Below are 7391 nucleotides of genomic sequence, written 5' to 3'. Positions count from 1 at the left end.
CCACAATACAAGGCATATTGACAACTAGAAATATTTACTTAGATTTCGCAGATTTTTTCCAACATCACTTACGAAAATCAAGCAGTTTTCGCAGAAAAATCCTCTTGCTGCATGTTCGATCCAATAGACATCCCATTTTCATAGATACCGTCACCGTAACATTCCGTGATCTGAAAAAGTTACGTGCACATTGGATTCAGCAAATTTTCACAGCTGAGTTGTTAGAATGTGAATTACACATCTTTAATAAACCATTGAAGACATATTGTCACCTTAAAGCATTTGCTCAGATTTTGCAGCGTTTTCATAACACCAGTTTCCAAACAGAGGTAGATTTTACAGTAAAATGCTCCTGGAGCAGGTTCTCACCAATAGATATGTAATTTACATAGTTTCCTTCAACGTGACATTCCGTGTTCTGAACAAACTACATACATCACGGATTTGAGAAACATTTTTAATGAGTTGTGAACATGTGTATTACCGAACTTTCATCCACCTTACAATGCATATTTACACCTAGAAATTTTAACTCTTAGTTTGCAGCTTTTTCCTAATAGCAGTTTCAAAAATCAGGCAGTTTCCTAAGGAAAAATCTGTTGGAGCCTGTTCTACCCAATAGATATGTAAATCACATAGATTCTCCTGCTGTGAAATTCCGTGTTTCAAACACGCTACATGCAGATAGGATTCGACAAAGTACACTACAGAGTTGTTTGCATGTGGATTACAGGACTTTCACCATAATACAAGGCATATTGATGCTTAGAAGCAGTTTCTCTGATTTCACAGAGCTTTCCAAACGCCAGTTTCGAAACTGAGGCAGATTTCACGGCAAAAACCTCTTGGAGTGGGCTCAAAACAATAGACATGTAATTTACATGGATTCGCTCACCGTGAATTTCCGTGTTCCGAAAACGCTACATGCTTCTCGGTGTCGACAAATATTCACTACATAGTTGTTAGCAAGTGGATTACAGCACTTTCATCCACCATACATGGCTTACTGACACTTTGAAGAATTTTCTGAGATTTCACAGGTTAGTTTTAATGCCAGGTTTGAAAAGGAGGCAGATTTGGTAGGAAAATGCCCTTGAAGCGAGTTCTACCCAAAAGATATGTAATTTACGTTTCACTCACCGAGACATTCCGTGTTCTGAACACGTTACATGCATCACGGATTCGACAAACATTCTTTAATGAGTTGTGAACATGTGTATTACTGAACTTTCATCCACCTTACAATGCATACTTATACATAGAAATTTTTTTCTGATTTAGTAGATTTCTCCTAATGTCAGTTTTTAAATCATGCAGTTTTCGCAGAAAAATCCTCTTGGAGCGAGTTCTACCCAATAAACATGCAATTTACATAGAACTGGCCATCGTGAAATTCCATGTTCCGAAAAAGCTACATGCATCACGGATTCGACAAATATTCACTACAGAGTCGTTAGCATAAGGATTATTGAACATTCATCCACCATAAAAGCCATATTGACACTTTGAAGCTTTTACTCATATTTCGAAATTTTTCCTAATGCCCGTTTTGAAAATGAGGCCGAATTCTCAGAAAAAGCTCTTGGAGCGAGTTCTACCCAAGAGACCTGTATTTTACATAGATTCGCTCACCGTGATATTCTGTGTTCCGAACACGCTTCATGTATCTCGGATTCGACAAATATTCACTACAGAGTTGTTAGCATGCGGATTACCGAACTTTCATCCACCCTACTTGGCATATTTACACCGAGAACATATTCATCTTATTTCGCAGCGTTTTCCTAACGCCACTTTCAAAAATCAGGCAGATTTCTCAGGAAAAATCTCTTGGAGTGATTTCTAACCAAGAGAAATGTAATTTACATAAACTCCCTGGCCATGAAATCCCGTGTTCCGAACATGCTACATGCATAATGGATTCGACAAATATTCACTACATATTTGTTAGCATGTGGATTACCGAACTTTCATCACAATAGATTGAATATTGATACTTAGAGGTATTTTCTCAGATTTTGCAGCATTTTCCAAACGCCAGTTTCAAAAATGAAGAAGTTTTCGCACAAAAAATTCTCTTGGAGCGAGTTCTACCCAATAGAGAAGTAATTTACATTGTTTCAATCACCGTGAAATTCCACGTTCCGAACACGGTATATGCATCACGGATTAGAAAAAGATTCTTTAATATGTTGTGAAAATGTGGATTACCGAACTTTCTTCCAACATAAAGGCATATTTACACCTAGAAATATTTACTCTCATTTTGCAGCTTTCTCCAAATTTCAGATTTGATAATCATGCAATTTTCGCAGAAAAATTCTATTCTAGCTAGTTCTACCCAATAGAATTGTAATTTACATTGTTTCATTACGGTGAAATTCCGTTTTCCAAAAGCGCTCCATGAATCACGGTTTGAAAAATAATTACTACACTGTTATTAACATGTGGATTACCGGACTTTCATTCACCATTCAAGGCATATTGACACTTAGAAGCATTTTCTCAGATTTCACAGGGTTCTCCTAATGGCAGTTTTGAAAATGAGGCACATTTCGCAGAAAAATTCTCTTCAAGCGAGTTCTACCCAATAGACATGTAATTAACATTGTTTCCTTCAATATGACATTCCGTATTCCGAACACGTTACATGCATCACGAATTCGACAAACATTTTTAAATGAGTGGGAGCATGTGGATTAGCGAACTTTCATCCACCATACAACGCATATTTACACCTAGAAGTGTTTATTCTGATTTCGCAGGTTTTTCCTAACATCCAGTTCCGAAAATCATGAAATGTTCGCAGAAGAATTCAATTCAAGCGAGTTCTATCCAGTAGAATTTTTATTTTCTGAGTTTCACTCACCGAGACATTCCATGTTCCAAAAAAGTTAGATTCATCACGGCTTCGACAAACATTATTTAATGACAGTGAGCATGTGGATTACCGATGTTTCAACCACAATACAAGGCATATTGACACCTAGAAATATTTACTTAGATTTCGCAGATTTTTTCCAACATCACTTACGAAAATCAAGCAGTTTTCGCAGAAAAATCCTCTTGCTGCATGTTCGATCCAATAGACATCCCATTTTCATAGATACCGTCACCGTAACATTCCGTGATCTGAAAAAGTTACGTGCACATTGGATTCAGCAAATTTTCACAGCTGAGTTGTTAGAATGTGAATTACACATCTTTAATAAACCATTGAAGACATATTGTCACCTTAAAGCATTTGCTCAGATTTTGCAGCGTTTTCATAACACCAGTTTCCAAACAGAGGTAGATTTTACAGTAAAATGCTCCTGGAGCGGGTTCTCACCAATAGATATGTAATTTACATAGTTTCCTTCAACGTGACATTCCGTGTTCCGAACAAACTACATACATCACGGATTTGAGAAACATTTTTAATGAGTTGTGAACATGTGTATTACCGAACTTTCATCCACCTTACAATGCATATTTATACATAGAAAGTTTTTTCTGATTTAGTAGATTTCTCCTAATGTCAGTTTTTAAATCATGCAGTTTTCGCAGAAAAATCCTCTTGGAGCGAGTTCTACCCAATAGACATGCAATTTACATAGAACCCGCCATCGTGAAATTCCATGTTCCGATAAAGCTACATGCATCACGGATTCGACAAATATTCACTACAGAGTCGTTAGCATAAGGATTACTGATCTTTCATCCACCATAAAAGCCATATTGACACTTTGACGCATTTACTCATATTTCGAAAGTTTTTCCTAATGCCCGTTTTGAAAATGAGGCCGAATTCTCAGAAAAAGCTCTTGGAGCGAGTTCTACCCAAGAGACATGTATTTTACATAGATTCGCTCACCGTGATATTCTGTGTACCGAACACGCTTCATGTATCTCGGATTCGACAAATATTCACTACAGAGTTGTTAGCATGCGGATTACCGAACTTTCATCCACCCTACTTGGCATATTTACACCGAGAACATATTCATCTTATTTCGCAGTGTTTTCCTAACGCCACTTTCAAAAATCAGGCAGATTTCTCAGGAAAAATCTCTTGGAGTGATTTCTAACCAAGAGAAATGTAATTTACATAAACTCCCTGGCCATGAAATCCCATGTTCCGAACATGCTACATGCATAATGGATTCGACAAATATTCACTACAGATTTGTTAGCATGTGGATTACCGAACTTTCATCACAATAGATTGAATATTGATACTTAGAGGTATTTTCTCAGATTTTGCAGCGTTTTCCAAACGCCAGTTTCAAAAATGAAGAAGTTTTCGCACAAAAAATTCTCTTGGAGCGAGTTCTACCCAATAGAGAAGTAATTTACATTGTTTCAATCACCGTGAAATTCCACGTTCCGAACACGGTATATGCATCACGGATTAGAAAAAGATTCTTTAATATGTTGTGAAAATGTGGATTACCGAACTTTCTTCCAACATAAAGGCATATTTACACCTAGAAATATTTACTCTCATTTTGAAGCTTTCTCCAAACTTCAGATTCGATAATCATGCAATTTTCGCAGAAAAATTCTATTCTAGCTAGTTCTACCCAATAGAATTGTAATTTACATTGTTTCATTACGGTGAAATTCCGTTTTCCAAAAGCGCTCCATGAATCACGGTTTGAAAAATAATTACTACACTGTTATTAACATGTGGATTACCGGACTTTCATTCACCATTCAAGGCATATTGACACTTAGAAGCATTTTCTCAGATTTCACAGGGTTCTCCTAATGGCAGTTTTGAAAATGAGGCACATTTCGCAGAAAAATTCTCTTCAAGCGAGTTCTAATCTATAGACATGTAATTTACATTGTTTCCTTCAATATGACATTCCGTATTCCGAGCACGTTACATGCATCACGAATTCGACAAACATTCTTAAATGAGTGGGAGCATGTGGATTAGCGAACTTTCATCCACCATACAACGCATATTTACACCTAGAAGTGTTTATTCTGATTTCGCAGGTTTTTCCTAACATCCAGTTTCGAAAATCATGAAATTTTCGCAGAAGAATTCAATTCAAGCGAGTTCAATCCAGTAGAATTTTTATTTTCTGAGTTTCACTCACCGAGACATTCCATGTTCCAAAAAAGTTACATTCATCACGGCTTCGACAAACATTATTTAATGACAGTGAGCATGTGGATTACAGATGTTTCAACCACAATACAAGGCATATTGACACCTAGAAATATTTACTTAGATTTCGCAGATTTTTTCCAACATCACTTACGAAAATCAAGCAGTTTTCGCAGAAAAATCCTCTTGCTGCATGTTCGATCCAATAGACATCCCATTTTCATAGATACCGTCACCGTAACATTCCGTGATCTGAAAAAGTTACGTGCACATTGGATTCAGCAAATTTTCACAGCTGAGTTGTTAGAATGTGAATTACACATCTTTAATAAACCATTGAAGACATATTGTCACCTTAAAGCATTTGCTCAGATTTTGCAGCGTTTTCATAACACCAGTTTCCAAACAGAGGTAGATTTTACAGTAAAATGCTCCTGGAGCGGGTTCTCACCAATAGATATGTAATTTACATAGTTTCCTTCAACGTGACATTCCGTGTTCCGAACACACTACATACATCACGGATTTGAGAAACATTTTTAATGAGTTGTGAACATGTGTATTACCGAACTTTCATCCACCTTACAATGCATACTTATACATAGAAAGTTTTTTCTGATTTAGTAGATTTCTCCTAATGTCAGTTTTTAAATCATGCAGTTTTCGCAGAAAAATCCTCTTGGAGCGAGTTCTACCCAATAGACATGCAATTTACATAGAACCTGCCATCGTGAATTCCATGTTCCGAAAAAGCTACGTGCATCACGGATTCGACAAATATTCACTACAGAGTCATTAGCATAAGGATTACTGAACTTTCATCCACCATAAAAGCCATATTGACACTTTGAAGCTTTTACTCATATTTCGAAATTTTTCCTAATGCCCGTTTTGAAAATGAGGCCGAATTCTCAGAAAAAGCTCTTGGAGCGAGTTCTACCCAAGAGACATGTATTTTACATAGATTCGCTCACCGTGATATTCTGTGTTCCGAACACGCTTCATGTATCTCGGATTCGACAAATATTCACTACAGAGTTGTTAGCATGCGGATTACCGAACTTTCATCCACCCTACTTGGCATATTTACACCGAGAACATATTCATCTTATTTCGCAGCGTTTTCCTAACGCCACTTTCAAAAATCAGGCAGATTTCTCAGGAAAAATCTCTTGGAGTGATTTCTAACCAAGAGAAATGTAATTTACATAAACTCCCTGGCCATGAAATCCCATGTTCCGAACATGCTACATGCATAATGGATTCGACAAATATTCACTACAGATTTGTTAGCATGTGGATTACCGAACTTTCATCACAATAGATTGAATATTGATACTTAGAGTTATTTTCTCAGATTTTGCAGCGTTTTCCAAACGCCAGTTTCAAAAATGAAGAAGTTTTCGCACAAAAAATTCTCTTGGAGCGAGTTCTACCCAATAGAGAAGTAATTTACATTGTTTCAATCACCGTGAAATTCCACGTTCCGAACACGGTATATGCATCACGGATTAGAAAAAGATTCTTTAATATGTTGTGAAAATGTGGATTACCGAACTTTCTTCCAACATAAAGGCATATTTACACCTAGAAATATTTACTCTCATTTTGAAGCTTTCTCCAAACTTCAGATTCGATAATCATGCAATTTTCGCAGAAAAATTCTATTCTAGCTAGTTCTACCCAATAGAATTGTAATTTACATTGTTTCATTACGGTGAAATTCCGTTTTCCAAAAGCGCTCCATGAATCACGGTTTGAAAAATAATTACTACACTTTTATTAACATGTGGATTACCGGACTTTCATTCACCATTCAAGGCATATTGACACTTAGAAGCATTTTCTCAGATTTCACAGGGTTCTCCTAATGGCAGTTTTGAAAATGAGGCACATTTCGCAGAAAAATTCTCTTCAAGCGAGTTCTAATCTATAGACATGTAATTTACATTGTTTCCTTCAATATGACATTCCGTATTCCGAGCACGTCACATGCATCACGAATTCGACAAACATTCTTAAATGTGTGGAAGCATGTGGATTACCGAACTTTCATCCACCATACAACGCATATTTACACCTAGAAGTGTTTATTCTGATTTCGCAGGTTTTTCCTAACATCCAGTTCCGAAAATCATGAAATGTTCGCAGAAGAATTCAATTCAAGCGTGTTCTATCCAGTAGAATTTTTATTTTCTGAGTTTCACTCACCGAGACATTCCATGTTCCAAAAAAGTTACATTCATCACGGCTTCGACAAACATTATTTAATGACAGTGAGCATGTG

The sequence above is a fragment of the Camelus bactrianus genome, chromosome 18, assembly GCF_048773025.1.
Source record: "Camelus bactrianus isolate YW-2024 breed Bactrian camel chromosome 18, ASM4877302v1, whole genome shotgun sequence".
Lineage (NCBI taxonomy): Eukaryota > Metazoa > Chordata > Mammalia > Artiodactyla > Camelidae > Camelus > Camelus bactrianus.
The sequence above is the reverse complement of the archived record's forward strand: the minus strand, read 5'-3'. Positions refer to the sequence as shown.